Source organism: Myodes glareolus, chromosome 10 (assembly GCF_982192425.1).
Source record: "Myodes glareolus chromosome 10, mMyoGla1.1, whole genome shotgun sequence".
Lineage (NCBI taxonomy): Eukaryota > Metazoa > Chordata > Mammalia > Rodentia > Cricetidae > Myodes > Myodes glareolus.
In genome coordinates this window covers 60,111,466-60,126,681 of record NC_142035.1, presented here as the reverse complement: position 1 = coordinate 60,126,681, position 15,216 = coordinate 60,111,466, and the positions used below count along the sequence as shown (strand labels likewise).

The 15,216-nt window shown below is 46.2% G+C and overlaps 1 long non-coding RNA gene across 1 annotated transcript; it reads right to left on the bottom strand.

Annotated features, from left to right (window-relative positions):
- Positions 1 to 7,481: 7,481 nt before the first annotated feature.
- LOC146892603 (uncharacterized) lies at positions 7,482 to 13,729 on the bottom strand. Its single transcript, XR_015004061.2, has 2 exons — positions 13,227 to 13,729; positions 7,482 to 12,662 (listed from the first exon to the last, which is right to left on the bottom strand). It is a non-coding gene; the product is annotated as an uncharacterized LOC146892603 (long non-coding RNA).
- Between the last annotated feature and the right edge of the window lie 1,487 nt (positions 13,730 to 15,216).

The following is a 15,216-nucleotide window of genomic DNA, read 5'->3' as shown; positions in this document are numbered from 1 at the left end:
ATAACAACACCACCTAGAGCTGATCTGAGCTCCCTGATCCTGGTCAGCTGGAGCCTCCCTCCCAACCATTGAGATAAGGAAGACGCACCCTGTTCCTCAATACTTTCATCTTGTTTTCTGAAAATGGCTATGGGACTCTTTATTTTACAATTCTAATTGAAGTCAAATTGACATGCCATAAACTATGCGTATTTGAATTGTGCAAGCTGATTTGATCTGTGTTTACTTCATGAAGTCATAGCAGCAGCTTTTCTCTTCTTCCTGCCCTTCCCTGATGTCTCCTCCACTCTCCCCTCTCCACTGCCCACTGGTCGGCTGTACTCATCAGTTTTCTAGTTGTTTATTCTAGACAAAAACAAATAGTATGGATTCTCTGTGTGTGGCTTCTATCACTCCACACACCTATTCTGAGATTCTGCCCTAGTATGGTTTGTATCAACTGCTTATTCTTTCATGTTATTTGATGTATGCATCATAATTAGCTTATTAACTCATGATGGGAAAAGTGATAGATTGTCTCAGTCTTTAGCTCTTCCCCAAACCGAACCATTGACAGCCTTGTTTTTGTTTTTATTTTGATAGGTTCTCACTCTGTAGCCTGGCTAATGAGAATCTTGTTTTGAGCAGCATTGTAATTTCAAGATAGAGCACAGCCATACTCCAATATATATATATTTGGTTTTCGAGACAGGGTTTCTCTGTAGCTTTGGAGCGTGTCCTGGAACTCGCTCATGTAGACCAGGCTGGCCTCGAACTCACAGAGATCTGCCTGCCTCTGCCTCCTGAGTGCTGGGATTAAAGGCATGTGCCACCACCGCCCGGCCGGAAAATAATTTTTAAAAATACAGAAACAAGAAAGGGAAAAATTTATACAATATAAACCTCAAAAAAAGGAAGCCAGTTATTACCCAACAACAACTTCAGTAAACTTATCAAAATTTGCTCACCAAGGGCCTACAGAGATGCTTCCACAGTAAAGAGCACTAGCTGCTCTTCCAGAGGACATGGGTTCAATTCCCAGCTTCTGTATGACAGCTCACAAGTATGTGTAACTGCAGTTCCAGGGGCTCTGACTCTTCAGACTGAGAGGATTCTGGCTAACCTTCATGAGCACTGCATGGACAGAGCGCACAGTCATACCTGCAGGCCAGATACTAGACACGTAAACTGTGTTGTTCTGTTTCGTTTTTCAAGAGAGGGGTTCTCTGTGTAGCTCTGGCTGTCCTGGAACTTGCTCTGTAGACCAGGCTGGCCTCGAACTCACAGAGATCCGCCTGCCTCACGAGTGCTAGGATTAAATGCATACACCACCACTGCCCAATCACATAAACTTTTAAAAAAATAATAATTTTTTTTGTTTACCAAATTTACTAGACACTTACTAATGCCAGGAGGGTTGTCAATGGCCAAATGTCAGAGGAAGCCACTGTGTCCCTGAACCTGAGAAATGCAGAGGCCAGTGATATAAGAAAAATTAGAAGAAAGGATCCCAGAAGGTAGGGGCTCTTCATCTGCCTGAGGGAGCACACAAAGCAAATCATCGTGGAAAATACAGGTGCTGGAGCGACCACACGGGCAGCCTACAAAGGGCTTGGTACAGGCAGGGCAAGCTGGCAGCCTGGGTTCTGAACTTTTGCATCCCTTCCGTCCTGTCCTGACTTTATTCCCACTGTCCCCTTTACTGTGTGTGATTTCTCTTTCCAGACAAGCTTGCTGGACTGGACTTAGGGTCACTTTTTTTTCTCTACCTGCTGGGAGGAGTTAATGGCTCTGTCCACGCGATCTGGAGATGACTCTGAGAATGATTCCCTCGAACCCCCGGCCACTCTCCTTATCTACTCCACCCCACCCCGCCACACCCAACTGCACCCCCATCCTACTTCCTAGTGCTCTTTGCCCAGGGAGAGATCACCCCATCCCTCTTCATTTCCTGGGCCTTCTATTCTAGACTCTCCCAGAGCATGTGACCCAACCCAGCCCCACGCTCTCTTGTATAAGTACTCCCCTGGGGGAGACAGAGCCTAAGCCTTCCTGTCCCTGGCCCTGCACTCTCAGGTAAGGACCTGATTTTGCTTACTGAAGGTATAATAGGAGGGAGACTGTGAGTGTGAATGAGGTACCCGTGTGGTCTTAGTCTCTCTGGGTGTGTATTTGTGCACTGAACTGATGCCTCCAGGTTGGACTGTATCTAAAGGATTGTGTGTCTGTGTCAGGTGCTTGTGCATTTGTATGCACGTCTGCCTACCTGCCCTCCCCACCCTTCAGGCTGCCCCTGTGCCTTCACCCTGCAGGAGTTAGGACTGACTTGCCTGGTAGAAGGGTCACCTGAGAGTTACAGGCTTGAGTTTCAGTCCCTTCTAGAGCTGACCATTCCTGTTTCTCAGAGAGCGAGGCCTGAGTGGAAAATCATCCCAGGCACTGTCTGTTCTCTTGCTTTTAGTTCAGGTTTTGATTGGATCAGAGGTTTCTTTTACCTCCCCAAGTTCATTAGTCAAGGGTGAAAAAGTAGGGGCAACCTGGACTGGAGAGATGGCTCAGCAGTTAAGAGCACTGGCTGCTCTTCAGGAGGACCTGGGTTCAATTCTCAGCACCCACAAAGTAGAAGTCTTCCAGCCGCATGTAACTTCGGTCTTTGAATATCTGGCATCTTCCTCTGTCCTTTGTGGGTACTGCAAATGAACATGGTGCTCAGACATAAGTCCAGGCAAAACACCCATACACATAGGATTAAAAAAGGAGCAGCAAATCAGAAAGACTATGGTCATAAATTGGGACTGATTTCAACTGGACATAACAAATCAATAAGAATGAGTTGCTTGGTGGGGCCGTGGGGAAGCTCAATGGTAGAGAGCCTGCTTTCCAAGTACAAGGCTCTACATCTGCACCACTGGGTTTTTTGTATTAGAAGTGTGTGTGTGTGTGTATGTGTGTGTGTGTGTGTGTGTGTGTGTGAACATCTATGTTAAAAAGCATATTTGTCATGAGTTCAGAGAGCCTCGATACCTTTCATCTTTGAGTGTGCAGTGTTGTAGGTGCTGGACCATTCTGGGCTTGTTAATTGTTATTTGCATGCCAGGCCCCAGAAGATGAGGTTAGACCTCAACAGTTTCCCATGACGAGAGACTGGCAGTGAATGACAAATTGATTCAGACCCTACACCTCCCACCCTCTCCCAATCCTTGCAGGAGGAGACAATAATAAACAGTGAGAACCTTGGAATGTTCCATTTATCTGGGCAGCAAGAACAAAGTTCTTAAGGTCTCCTGGGTCCCCAGAAGCCCATACTCGTCAGGTTGTCTGCCCCTCCTCACTCTGGCTATAGCGACCTCTCCAAGCCTCTGTATCCCACCTCTATGCCAGCTGTTGACACAGAGACCTACATAGGGAGGGGTATCATGACCAGGCGCCTGGCAGGCACCCCCTTTTGTCTTGTGAAGGGACTATGTGTGTGCAGCCCTAGGAGGGGAGAAGCAAAGCAACTGCATCACTGCCAACTAAAATGTTCTCTGTTAACCACAGGTGTTGCGTGTGTCACTTCCTGCTCTTGCGCCATAAAGATGGATCCAGGTAAGGAGTGTGGCTGGGAGGCTAGGAGGTAGAAGAGGGAAAAGAAGAGGAAGGAGAGTTGGGAGGGCAGAGGCAATCAGTCAGCCATATCTACTGAATGCCAAGTGTGCTTGCATGTGTGTGAATAGGCATGTGTGCAGGGTTCCAAAATGCAAACAAACTTACGTACTGCAAAGCACACATTATAGTTTAAGAAAGCATGCATGCTTTTCATCTCACTAGCTCTTCAACTTGAGGAGACAAAAATGTGGGTTCATCTCCCAGGGTACACATGAGGCCAGGGAAGTCAGGCATGATGCTCAAAGTGAGGTCATGAAAAGCCCTGCCAGGTCTGGAGTCCAGAGCCCAACAGCCTGGTCTGGAGTCCACAGCCCAACAGTTCTGCCACTGGATCCCCAGGTCTGGAGTCCACAGCCCAACAGCTATGCCTCTGGATCCCCTGAAAAGATGCAAAAGAACAAGAACTCCCACCCAAGGTTACCTTTTGGGACACCCAGTACCACATAGGGGACTTCTGCAGAATGAACTGTTATGTCCACCATGGGGATCTCCAGACCCCAGTGATGTGGAACACCTGCTGGATAGTAAGGTAGAGCCATGCTAGAGAGATTTCCAGGCAGCAGACAGTGTGAGCAAAGGCCCTGAGCTGAGAGCAGAAGGTTGTGACCAGGATAGAAGCAGCAGCCAACACACAGCTATAGTGGGATGGACAGGCATGAATGGGGGAGACTGGCTGGGGCCCAGATGGAGACAGAGGAGGAAGAATTGGGGTTTGCCACAACAGAATGCCTCCCTGATACCCTGAAATCTGACCAAGGTTAGGATAGCAGACCCCTGGCTTGTGGACAAAAGCCTCACCTCCTACCTGGTCTGAAGCCACCTGTGGGACTCAGCCAGCCTTTGAGCCCATAGGGACATACAAGTGAGCTTCGTATTGACTTCCAATACAAATCTGCTGTTAGTGGATGAATGAAGGAATGTATGTCAGGCAAGTGGCCAGGTCTGAGGAGCCTTGTTGAGGGTGGGGTGTGGACACAATGCTAGCATCAGGGAAGACGCAAGTGTCCCCTTCAGAAGCAAATGACTGAAGCTGCTGTTTCTTTCCCCCTTTCTCTTCAACAGGTCACAAGGTAAGAACATTCGCTACCCTTCTTCCCCTTGCCCACCCTAACAGCCCCACCCTGACCACTTCCTTCAGATCCACCTCATTCTTAGACCAGCACTTCTGCCAGATGAAGTCAGGAAGACTCAGGCATCGCCTGGGAAGGGCGGGGTACTGCCATAGCCACCCACCCCCTGCCAACTGCAACCTTCTCCTTGGCATTCTCTCTGTTTTCCCATCTGTCTCTCTCCTTTCCTTACTCCCCTTCCCTGGCCCAGCAACCCTCTCTTGCTGCTGCTTCCCAGCCTGTTCTGTGCTCCCCTGGCTGGCTGGCTGGTTCCTAAGCCCCAGTCACACTGCAGGGCTCCTAGGATAGGCAGGCTTCTGCTAGGGAAAGAAGGGAAGGCTGCCTGCTCACCACCTCCCCCTCCCAACTGGCAGCAGCCACCAAGCTCCCTGGCTGGATCTGTGAGCTGCCACAGAAGAGAGGGGCTTCACCTTTGCTTTAAATACAGCAAGCCACCACTTGGAGCAAGGCAGAACCTGTAGCCTTTCTGCTAGAACCCCCAGGTCAGGGAAGGAGTCTGTGAGGTAATTTTGCTTCTTACAAATAAATAACTCGAGGTCCAGGGAAAGAGGTCAAAACTTTGCAAAGGGAATAAACCTAAAACAACAAGACTCTTCCCTTTTGCTTGCCCAGTACTTAAGAGACTTCATAGCAAAAGGGGCAGGGCCAGGAGCAAATCCCTTGCTAACCAACTCCCCACCACAACTCCTTGCAGATGCTTTGGCATCCTGAGTCCCTTGGGGAGGGGAGGGAAAGAGGAGTTGATCACAGCCATTGGCATTGGCTTTGAATTCTGACATTTTCCTTTTGGTTTTCCACAGGGTCATGGCCCTCCTCATGGTCCACCAGCCCCTGGCCCCCACCCTCCAGGACCTGCTTGCCCAGCCCCTGGCCACGGTCCTGGGAAACACCACCCTCCAGGACCTGCTTGCCCAGCCCCTGGCCATGGCCCTGGACACCCTGGTCCTCAACATCCCCATGGCCCCGGGCACCCTGGTCCTCATCACTGAGAAATGAGAAGAGGAGAGGACACAAGATGAGGAGGCTACACAGAACCCCCAGCTGACCCAGCTCCCTGTCTTACCCAGAATTTTCCCTTCCAAATAAATAGTCTCTTGAATGCCGTGTTTGCTCTCCTCAGAGGTTGTCTTTGTTCATATCCAACTTGGTACTCAGGGTCCAGTTCTATCTAAATTTGCTTCTTGTAAAAATCGGATGTCTATCTTGGCATTCCCAGAAGCAGAACTTGGTAGTGACCACAACACAGGGCTACTTAAGACTACTGATCTGAGGGACAGTACCCTACTGTCCATCCATCCACTCCTGTCTGGCTGCTCCTGTCGGTGTGCACACATTCTCACCATTTCCTGAAAACACACTGAACTTCTGACCTCCTTACTTTATTTTATTTTATTTTATTTTATTTTATTGAGCTATACATTTTTCTCTGCTCCCCTCTCCCAACCTCTTTTTGTTCCTATTTTGCTTAATTATTGTTTGATGTCAGTCGTGGGAGCTGCAGTAGAGAGAGAAGTTCACTAAGATGCTACGCCTTTATTTTCCGAAGGAACAGCGGGGTTCAGCCTTCTTGGAGAAGGATGACAGCCAGCTAGCTGACTCCAGTTCCTTTATTCAAACATACATAAGATTAATAGGGATTGGCAAAGGTTCCAACTCCCAAAGTCATCATGCTCTTGCTGCCCCTGAGAGCAGACCACCCACACAGATCTCAGTCCCTTCTGTTTATGGCTAACCATTACCAAAAGTACAAACTCCAGGTTTGCCAGGAGTGTCTTAGGACCAATGTCGGTGTAGATGCAAACACTCTCATATAGCACCAAGTGCAGAGTCTCCAGAGAGGCATTTCTTCAAGGCTTCAACAGTCTCTAAACAATTTTCAGCCTCTACTGATTAACCCAAACACAGCAAAGCCTTTGCTGAAACGTTTCTCCCAAAGCCAGACACAAAGGCTTAGCTCTACCTATCACTACAATGCAGGCCAAGGGAAAGGAGACTTTGCTTTACCATTCAGGCCTGAACCCTGCTGGAAACCCCCTGGTCTCGAGGCAGTCTGCCCTGTAGCCAGCTTTTCTTTTCCCTAAGACTGGCAATTCTGCTGCAGAAGTGAGACTCTACCTTCTCTTAGAGCAGAAGACTGGAAAAACATCTACACACAGCGCTGTCTTACGACTAAATTGGGGTCATAACTAACACCTTCCTGGCATATTCCAGCTCCCTTTCTGAACTATGCACACCTTGACAAAGTAAAGCCATGCTGTGCATAGCCCCAGGGCGGGGCTGACGGAAGGAGCAGCACTCCTGTTTACTGAACTTTCCACCTTCCTTCATCCCCATTAAAATTGAGCCATCCAGATTCCTTTCTCATACAAACCAACATGTTGGGCTGTCTTCATCTCCCAACTACTACGAATTCCCAGGGGGCAGGAACAGAGTCTTATTTATCACCACGCCACTATTCACAGTCAATCTAACAATGTGCCCAGTTCATGAACATTCCTGGTCACCTTCTGAGTCGGTGAGCTGTTCAAGGCACTGAAGCTAAGGGGATGAACCTTTCTAATCATCAGCTTCTGCATTCCCTGCCTCCACCACTCACCTGAGAGGGGGGACAAGTCTATGGTCTGATAGCCAGCTGCATCAAATACATGAAGAAATACCCAGGAGGTCAATGGACATAGAGGGGGCAAGTGACTGGTTTAGGGAGAGTAATGACAGACACAGGTATTCAAAGGACATCTGCTGGACACAGTGGAGCAGCCCTTTAATCCCAACCCTGGGCAGAGGCAGGCAGATCTCTGTGAGTTCAAGGACAACCTGGTCCACATAGTGAGTACCAGGACAGCCAGGTATGCACATTAAGACTCTGGAAAGAGATGGGGTTGGGATAAACTGACAACCATACAGGAAGGTCAGAAGATCTTGAACATGGCTCATGGTCCTAATGTTTACTTCTCACCGAATCTGCTTTCAGAACTGTAAAACAAGAAAAATTTTCTTTTTGTAGACAGTGAATAAGATCATGTATGCAGAAACAGGTGTGATAGCAAGCAGGGTCTGACACATGGCAGGTTGCCAGTGATTTTTTTTTATTTTTTTAAAATTAAAGATCTCATCTGTAGTTTTCTTTTTTAAATATTCTTATGGTTTATTTAACTTTATTTTATGTGCATTGGTGTGAAGGTGTCAGATCCCTGCAACTGGATCTTCAGACAGTTGTGAGAGTTGTGAGCTGCCATGTGGATGCTGGGAATTGAACCCGGGTCCTCTGCAAGAGCAATCAGTGCTCTTAACCACTGAGCCATCTCTCCAGCCCCAGCCAGCGATATTTTTTGAAGGCACGGATGTTTGGATGAGAGCTAGGGCCCCAGCATGCAGGCTTTGAGCTCCACCCTCCTCCTCTGTCCTCAGAACTATTAACAAAAACCAACCAGCCCTGAGCTCTGGTCTCCTTCCTTGTCTTGCTTACTGAGCAGCCCTGGGACACAGATAACCCACCAATACTCCTCCTTCCCTGCCTGCCTCTCCCAGGTCAGACCAAAGGCATGGCTCCTGAGGCAAGCCCAGAGAGAAGCTGCTCCCTCCACACCTGTCCCCTTGAAGACCCAACAGGTGAGGCAGTCTCGGCGCCCACAGTCTCCACCCTCCAGGCTGTGGACCCAACCAGCCCGCTAACCGCTGAACATTTTACCTTTCCACGAGCACCTCAAGACTATCAAGAAGGCAGTTCCTTACTAGGGTTGGGCGATCAAGCCTCTCTGTGTGCTCACGTCTCCAACCTCAGCACGGCCATAGATCCCGCACAGCATGATGGGGTCTGGAAGCCACCTTCCATGCAGCGCCACAAAGTTTCTTTCTTTCTCTCTCTTTCTTTCTTTCGTTTGTTCGTTCGTTCTGTCTGTCTCTCTCTCTCTCTCTCTCTTTCTTTTTTGTTTGTTTTTTTGTTTTGTTTTGTTTTGTTTTTCGAGACAGGGTTTCTCTGTACCTTGGAGCCTGTTCTGGAGCTAGCTCTTGTAGCCCAGGCTGGCCTCGAACTCACAGAGATCCACCTGCCTCTGCTTTCTGAGTCCTGGGATTAAAGGCTTGAGGCAGCACTGCCCGGACCAAAATCTAAAGTTCTTAATATATGCATTAAACCCAAACATTCACAGGGTGTGTTAAACTTTTCTCAACATCTATAAGCAGTTACAAATATCATTAGGTCAATTCCAGTAAGAGTACAATGACATTGCTGTTATCAAATGCCAGTTCCAGTCTGAACAGCAGCTAAACCCTTAGTCTGCCCCCTTAAGTGAAGAGGGGTTTAGTCACTTTTATTTTGAGTCTTTCTTTCCCCCAGTGGAAAGTTTAAGTCTTAGTTCTTTGGTTTTATATTTTAATCAAAACGATTTCTGTGTTCCAAAGATTAAAACAGTCAGATGTTTAGTCTGCATTGAATCTCCAAAGCAGACAGGATTCAAACTGCAGAAAATTGTAGTCACCATGGTCAGGTCATCTCAGCAGGGCCTCTGGGTCTGTGTGTGTCCCAAGTGTCTGGAAGCAGCTCAGCATCTGTTCCTCAGGGCAGGTGGCATTCCTGGTGAGGTGAGCAGAATTCAGCTGCCAGAAGCAGGAAACACATCTTGGCAATTATCTCAACAGGGCCTCTTTGTCCGGAGTCTCTGGAGGCAGAATGGCAGCAGTGACAGGTCCTGTGATCACCTCTCCTCTCTGTGGGGTCAGGGAAGACTGGACCAGGGACTCTTTAACTCCTTTTTCCAACTCCTCTATATGGTGTTTGCAGCTACGATGTCATCAGGCCTGCCGCTCCTTTATGTACATGCAGTCATCTCATCCAGCTCTATTTTCTTTCCGTGAAAAAAGAACATAAACACATCCTCGACCCCAAATATATATATAGGTTGGGTCTTTATATAATTCATTGCAAGGGCTTTTTTTTTAACCTTGCCTTAACAAAAGTCACCTTCGTGTCACCATGTCAGATCCGTCTTCAACTTCTATCCTCTTAAGTTGTTTTTAAGGTGCCAGATCATGCTCTCTAATTCCTTTTCATTATTAACCATATATGCAGTCCTTCCATTGGAAGAGCCATTTGTAAAATTTAGCATAACATCCTTTAAGGGATCTTTAGCTATAACATTAGCAAATTATAGTTTTGCAAATTGTAACAACTATCATCTGGGAAAATGTTACTACTCTGCCCTTTAAATTGAGCAAACACAATTGTCCAAGAATCATTATCCTAAAATTATCAATTAATCTATTGTTTAGTATAAGAAACATTGATCATAGGCCATATTCTGTTATCTCCTAGATTTTATCTTGCTTTTTTGTATTAGATAAGCTACTGCTCTAATTAAAAGTTTAATATCTTAACTGGCAAAAACTGGGAAGATACAGCTCTAAAAAGCATTCTGATCTTTTCATAAAACTGCTGTAGAATAAGTTTTGTACTTAATACACACTTGTCATAGCTTTATCATAATTAATATACTGTACTTGTACATTATTGTATACTTTACCTGTTGATCTTTATTTTACCTGCTTGAGTCCCTGTCTGGCAGCTTCTATAAGCTCTCTATTGGAAATTGGCTCATTGTTCCCTTTAAGAATTTTACTTAGTGGCTCAATATCTCCCATAAGAATATTATAACTAAGGTTTAACCATTGTATATCTAGTTAAAAGTTTGTGAACTATCTTCCTTTAAAGTTGTAAGTCTGCCTAGCTGATAGGAAAATGGAAAAAGAAAGCATTATTAACTAATGATGCAGACTTAACTAGACATCAACATGTAGAAGAATGAAAACAGATCCGTATTTATCTTTATGTACAAAACTCAAGTTTAAATGAATCAAAGATCTTAACATAAAATCAACTACATTGAACCTCACTGAAGAAAAATGAGAAGTACACTTTGGCACATCTCAAATACAGCCTCAGCGGCACAGACCTTGAGAGAAACAATTAATAAATCAGATTTCCTGAGCTGAGAAGCTTCTGTATAGCAAAGAACATAGTAACAAGACATAATATCAGTCTAGAATAAGAAACTATCTTTACTAACCACTTAATCCACTCCAAAAACATACCAAGAACTCAGGAAATTAGTCATCAAAAGAATAATCCAATAAAAATAAATGTTACAGACCTAAACTTAAAACTCTCAACAGATGAACTTAATGCTCACACATAATAACATCCTTAGTCATTAGAGAAATGTAATCCTGAGATTCCATCTTATCCCTGTAAGAATGACCAAAATTAAAAACACCTATGACAACTTATGCTTAAGAGAATGTGGGGTAAAGGAAAAAACTCCTCCATTGCTGGTGTGTAGGGCCCGGGTCTGCCCCTGCTCCTGGGGTGCATCTTGAGGGCAGTTTCTGGTCAGCCAGCTAAAACATTCTGTTTGTTCCTGTGCTCCCTCTGCCCTGCCTGATGATTAGGGGTAGGGCATTGTTTCATCTTTGGTGTGGTAATTTCCCACCTTCCTGGCGGGAAATCCTTGTGCAGCAGCTAGGTATATAAGATTTTCCCCAAAGTTGAATAAACGGCATTCGGCTGATCTCCTTTTGAATGACCCAAGTGTCTTGTGTGTTCTTTCAATCTCCAGGCCCTTGCCCGACTCGCATACGGAACAGTGGTGCACGATCTGTACCGAGAGGGTAACACAGAATCGGTGTTACACTGGTGGGAGTGCAAATTGGTACAGCTGCTTTGGAACATAGTATGGTGATTTCTCAAAGTTAGGCAACCCTCTACCTTAAGACTCAGCAATTCCCCTTTGGGCCTATACACAAAAGATGCCCAACCACACCATAAAGACACGTGGACGTGTGCTCAACTATGTTTACAGCAGAAATACTTTAGCATAGCCAGAACCTGAAAACAACCCAAAATGAACCTCTTTTGCACATATGATAAATAAGAGACATCATCCTTTTAAATAGCCATAAATACCTCAAAATATTTTGGAGTAACTCTAACCACACAAATGGAAAAACTTGGATGTTAAGAACTTTGAATATTTTAAGAAAGAAACTTAAGCTGAGCAGTGGTGGTGCACACCTTTAATCCCAGCATTAGGGAGGCAGAGACAGGCAGATCTCTGTGAGTTTGAGGCCAGCCTGGTCTACAATAGCTAGTCCCAGGACAGGCTCCAAAGCAACAGAGAAACCCCAACTCAAAAAAAAAAAAAAAAAAAAAAAAGGAAAGAAAAGAAACTTAAGACATTAGAAAAAGGAAAGAGCTATTATCTTGGGAAAGTAGAACCAACATAGCAAAACTGACAATCTTACTGAAATTAATCTACAGATTCAGTGCAAATGTCCATTAAAATTATAACAAATTTTTTTACAGACCTTGAAAGAACAATCCTCAACTTTATAAGAAAAGATAAAAACTCAGGATAGCCTAAACATTCTTCAAATCCTACACAATCATGGAACTTCTCAATGCATCACAGTCTCTGACTTTAAAAACTTTACTGCAGAACCACAGTACTGAAATCAATCCACCTTGGATACAAATTCACAAGCCTACAAACAACAGATTGTTGACAAAGAAGCAAAATTGTGAAATGAAAAAGAAACATATTTATCCTACTTATTTATTTTTGATTGTCCTGAAGCTGCAGCTTATTTCAAACCTGCCTTTCAGCTTCTGGTTGAAGCTGTGCTGCACGGCAGGGGTATGACACAAGTTCTGTCTGCCTGTCTGCCAGCTCTGGAAGGCATAGTGACCTGGATTTTACCCTTACTCCTCATGTCTTGAGGTGGGGTGAGTCTTCACTGAGCAGGTGCTTAGCTGCTGGCCGTGGTGTCCCCTCAAACCTTCATGGTGTTTTCAGGTCCCTGTTCACGTGCCATTTGTCCTAACCAGTGAAACATGAAGGGAAATCCTGAACCCTGGAGACAAGGAATGAAAAGACAAAAGACATGAGAAACAGACAGCAAATCTGTATTCTGATCAAGCTACCAACTTTATTTTCTCTCAGGAGCATTATATAGCAGAACACAGAGTCGTGGGGGGGAAGGTTGCTGGAATGTCATTGATCTAACTGGAACGTCAGGTCTAGAGACACTCCTAGCTGATGAAAAGCAATAAAGAAATGCTGAGGGTCTGCCAATATTTACTAACAAGGGGAATGCTAATTACTTCTACTGCCTGGGATCCATGGGTCTGCAGAGGATCTTAACTCACAGGGAGATAGGGTTACCCTAGGCCTCCAGAACTTTTGCCCTACAGGGTCTTCTTAATTTGTGACTAAGATGGCTGTAACCAAATCCAGGTCTTTGCTTCCACCAGGTTTCCCTATGTAGTCCTGGCTGCTCTGGAACTTGCTCTATAGACCAGGCTGGCCTCAAACTCACAGAGATCTGCCTGCCTCCCAAGTGGTGGGATTAAAGGCATGTACCACCATTGCCCAACCACATAAACTTTTAAAAGAATAATAAAAATTTTTCACTTACCAAATTTACTAGAGACTTACTATGCCAGGAGGGTTGTCAATGACCAAGTGACTGAGGAAGCCACTGTGTCCCTGAATCAGAGGAATGTAGAGGTCAGTGAAATAAGAAAAATTAGAAGAAAGGATCCCAGAAGGTAGGGGCTCCTCATCTGCTTGAGGGAGCACACAAAGCAAATCATCATGGAAAATACAGGTGCTGGAGCGACCACACGGGCAGCCTACAAAGGGCTTGGTACAGGCAGGGCGAGCTGGCAGCCTGGGTTCCGAACTTTTGCATCCCTTCCGTCCTGTCCTGACTTTATTCCCACTGTCCCCTTTACTGTGTGTGATTTCTGTTTCCAGACAAGCTTGCTGGACTGGGCAGCAATTCAAAAACTCATCTGGGCCTTGGAATCCAAGGCAAGAACGTGCTTAGGGTCACTTTTCTTCTTCTACGTGGTGGGCAGAGTTAATGGCCCTGTCCACATGACCTTGAGATGACTCTAAGAATGGCTCCCACTGTCCTCATCTACTCCACCCCAACCCTCCTCACCCACCACACCCCCGTCCTATTTCCTAGTGCTCTTTGCCCAAGTAGAGATCAGCCCATCCCTCTTCATTTCCTGGACCTTTTATTCTAGACTCTCCCAGAGTATATGACCCGAATCACCCCACCCTCTCTTGTATAAGTACTCCCCTGGGGGGAGACAGAGCTTCAACATTCCTGTCCCTGGCTCTGCACTCTCAGGTAAGGACCTGGCTTTGCTCACTGAAGGTATAATAGGAGGGGGTCTGTGAGTGTGGATGAGGTACCCGCGTGGTCTTTGTCTCTCTGGGTGTGTATTTCTGCACTGAACTGATGCCTCCAGGGTTGGTCTGCTTCTAAAGGATTGTGTGTGTGTGTCAGGTGCTTGTGTATTTGTATGCACGTCTGCCTACCTGTCCTCCCCACTCTCCAGGCTGGCCCTGCGCCTTCACCTTGCAGGAGTTAGGACTGACTTGCCTGGTAGAAGGGTCACCTGAGAGTTAGGCTTGAGTTTCAGTCCCTTCTAGAGCTGACCATTCCTGTTTCTCAGAGAGCGAGGCCTGAGTGGAAAATCATCCCAGGCACTGTCTGTTCTCTTGCTTTTAGTTCAGGTTTTGATTGGATCAGAGGTTTCTTTTACCTCCCCAAGTTCATTAGTCAAGGGTGAAAGAGTAGGGGCAACCTGGACTGGAGAGAAGGCTCAGCAGTTAAGAGCACTGGCTGCTCTTCCGGAGGACCTGGGTTCAATTCCCACCATCTACAAAGTAGAAGTCTTCCAGTCAAATGCAAATCTGGTTTTTGGATATCTGGCATCCACCTCTGTCCTCTATGTGTACTGCATATGAACATGGTGCTCAGACATAAGCACCAGCTCTATCTGGCATCCCACCTCGATGCCAGTATTTATACAGAGACCTACGTAGGACAGGGTATCATGACCAGGGCACTTGACAGACACCCTGCTTTGTCTTGTGAATGGACTATGTGTGTGTGCAGCCCTAGGAGGGGAGAAGCAAAGTAACTACATCACTGCCAACTAAAACATTCTCTGTTAACCACAGGTGTTGCGTGTGTCACTTCCTGCTCTCGCGCCATAAAGATGCATCCAGGTAAGCAGTGTGGCTGGGAGGCTAGGAGGTAGAAGAGGGAAAAAAGAGGAAGGAGAGTTAGGAGGGCAGAGGCAATCAGTCAGCCACATGTACTGAATGCCAAGTGTGCTTGCATGTGTGTGAACAGGTGTGAGCAGGGTTCCAAAATGCAAACAAACTTTCGTATTGCGAAGCACACATTATCGTTTAAGAAAGCATGCATGCTTTTCATCTCACTAGCTCTTCAACTTGAGGAGACAAAAAGGTGGGTTCATCTCCCAGGGTACACATGAGGCCAGGGAAGTCAGGCATGATGCTCAAAGTGAGGTCATGAAAAGCCCTGCCAGGTCTGGAGTCCAGAGCCCAGCAGTCCTGTCTGGAGTCCACAGCCCAACAGT